Below are 3,222 nucleotides of genomic sequence, written 5' to 3' on the forward strand. Positions count from 1 at the left end.
CTCATTAATGGCCCTGGGAACATCCCGAGTCAATATTTTTATTTCCTGTTTTCACCTGCCAGTGGTGAATACTTTTCTCTATTTTCTGAATAGATGACTAAATTTAACATGGGAGTTATAACAAGACATGCAGGAAGCTGCCCAGGCCAAACAAACTGAAAAACTCAGAATAATTTAAAATATGCTTTTTGTTTTGAAGGAAGTCTTGAAGTTCTGCAGCTCTTCATCATACCTTAATTTTATTTTGATGCTACAATTAGATTTGAAAGAATTTCTGTACTCCTACAAAACACTAAAGCATTTCAGTTCTGTAAGAATAAGGTAAAACTTTTTATGCATTTATTTTGATAAATGAACTATAAAACATCTGTGATATCAACCACTTTTTAATTTAGCTTACTGAAAGCAACATAAAGCAACATCTGTCAGCTAACCTTCAAATGAAATATTTTTGAATTTCACACTCCAAAATTTATTTTTGTACAAATAATCTTTAAAATATTTGCAGTTCATTTTAGCATCTGTTTTTAACCTAAACCCAATTAAACTCAGGAAGGAATATTAAGCCATCATACATACATTCTCTCAGTAAATCATTTTTAATCAATTCAACAACATGTAGCCTTTTTATCTGAAATGAAATTTTGCTAGCATACAGACATGAAGTGTATTGGTTTTCATAATCTTATTTGCATTTCTTTTTTTTTTCAGTGTTTCACACAAATAGATTTCATAAGATACGTGTAAAAATACAAATGGGCAATCCATTCCTTTTGCTTAATCTGTTAGAATCTTAACTAAAAAATGTCCCTGCGGTGTCCTGAAAAAACAATTGGTAAGATTGGGTCTAGTGTAAGAGTATATGGATCCTCCTTTTAGTGCTTTTTAAAGTGTGCATTATGTAAATGTGCTTAATTTCTCTGTCAGAGTAATCCAGAAAAAGAAATGAACAGCTGGGTCAAGGAGAGAAAAATTGTTGTGAGGGATGATGCACGGGGGTACCTCCTGAGATAGACAAGCACAATGGCAACAGAGAAGAAAACGTCAGTGTAAGTTGCCAATTGTATAGCAGATAATTTGCAGTCGTGTGGTAAACAGACCTTCAATTCCCAGGCATACCTAGAGCCAAGGGTTTCTAATAGTCCTGAGTTGTGACAGGCTTTCTTCAATTGCTGAATTTATCAGACTTAATTTCCATTTACATCTATCATAAGATGTCTGTGTATATTTGTACTTTTCTCATTTTAAAGAACAAGAATCTGTCTACCCATTGGCATGGCCTCTGGCACAGCAATGTAGGCTCCTGTTCCTGCCGCAGCTCTCCCCCTCTTTCTCTGCCCGCCAGAGCCCAGAGTTGGCCCACCATGACTTTACTGACTACTGCTGCCCAGTTCTTGGGAGCAAAGGACATATCTTGTCTTGTTCTTGCTGCCTGGTAGGCCAGTACCTCCTCTAGGAATCTGGAAGACATATTGGCTTACCTGATACCCAAGGAGCAGGCCAGAATTAAGATCTTCAGACAGCAACAAGAGGGTGGTGGGCCAAACTACTATGCACATGATGTGTGGTGACCTGAGAGGAATGAAGGCATTGGTATATGAAACATCAGTCCTTAATCCTAATGAAGGCATCCATTTCTGAGGCTTTAGTGTCCCTGAGTGCCAAAAACTGCCACCCAAGGTTAAGGGTAAGAAAGAATCCCTGCTGGAGGGCTTATTTCAGCCACTGGTGACTGAATACATCCCAACAGAGGAAACAGGTATCTTGGCTTTCAAAAGAATGGGCAAAGAGGGCAGCTCTACCATCCCATGTGGTCACCCTGCTAGACAACTTTCCCACCAATATACATCCCATGTCTCAGCTCAGTGCAGCCTTTACAGCCCTCAACAGTGAAAGTAACACTGCCTGAGCATATGCAGAGGGTATCAAGCACTGAGAGCTGATTTATGAAGACTGTGTGGATCTGATCGCAAAGCTACCTGTGTTACAGCAAAGATCTACCAAAATCTCTAAGAGGGCAGCAGCAGTATTGGGGCCAGCATAGCTCAGCTATACGGTCCCACAATTTCACCAACATGTTAGGCTATACTGATGCTCAGTTCACTGAGTTCATGCACCCATACCACACCATCCACAGTGACCGTGAAGGCAGAAATGTAAGTGCTCATACCAGCAACATGTTGGGCAGTGCCCCTTCAAGCCCTTATCTGTCCTTTGCAACTTCCACGAATGGGTTGGCAGACCCTCTATGTGTACTAGCAAATCAGGAAGTACTTGACTGGCTAACTCAACTACAGAAGGAAGTTAGCAAAGATGTGGCCGATGAGAAGTTATGAGACTATACCTGGAATACAGTCAATCCAGACGAGTTGTTCCAGGCTATAGCCATGTAGTACTAAAGAGGACAGATCCATGATGTACCTGCAGTGAGAGTTTGCTCTGAAACACCACATAATGACTCATGTTAATTTGATTGCTCAACCACACAAGATTGTGCCCAATATCCTCTTAGAGAATGGCAAGGCCAAGAATCCTTGGACCAGTGCAGACACTCACAGGGAGGTACTGCTCCAGTACTGTGGCGTGATGGAAATGAATTACTGCGCTGTCCTGTTCAGAGTGTCTCGGGCACTGGGTGTTCTGGCACAGCTCATCTGAAGTCATGCCCTAGGATTCCCTCTAGAAAGGCCCACACCCAAGAGCATAGATGCTCTGATGAAGTTTGTGGACTCTAAGTTGGGGTAAAACTGGAGACTGGGGGGGAAACTAACTACCAGAAAGTGAGGATGCTTAAAAAAAGAAAAAAAACAAGAAAGTCTACTTTTAAGGGGCCTTTAAAGAATTAAGATTAAATTGTTCTGAGGCACTGATAATGGATTTGAGGTTAAATTATAAATTAAGACTCTAAAACATGAAAAATGTAACCAACTCCCTTCCCTTGCCTGGTATGAGTGGCCCGTCAACTGCAGAATGACCATGACTAATGCACGTGTAATGGGTTAAGTTTGGTCCACGCACCATCTCAGAGTGAGAATCTGGCTTCTCTTTCCCTGGGTCAAAGCTGGTTGTGAAGAGTGTGCAGTCACTTCTGAGATTTTGCTTCTACTCTGTCAAGTGCTCAATAAGCCAGCAAACCAGGACTCTGCCCCTTCTGTTTCCATAGGAATGATGTTGGATAGTCAGCTGTACCAAGTCCCTCGGCCCTCTCCCCTGCACACCAAC

At 41.5% G+C, this 3,222-nt stretch overlaps 1 pseudogene; it reads left to right on the top strand.

The window, feature by feature from the left end:
• The first annotated feature begins 1,364 nt into the window (after nucleotides 1-1,364).
• LOC108287936 lies at nucleotides 1,365-2,745 on the top strand (annotated as a pseudogene).
• The last annotated feature ends 477 nt before the right edge of the window (nucleotides 2,746-3,222 follow it).

This window comes from Cebus imitator, unplaced genomic scaffold (genome assembly GCF_001604975.1).
Source record: "Cebus imitator isolate Cc_AM_T3 unplaced genomic scaffold, Cebus_imitator-1.0 Scaffold357, whole genome shotgun sequence".
Lineage (NCBI taxonomy): Eukaryota > Metazoa > Chordata > Mammalia > Primates > Cebidae > Cebus > Cebus imitator.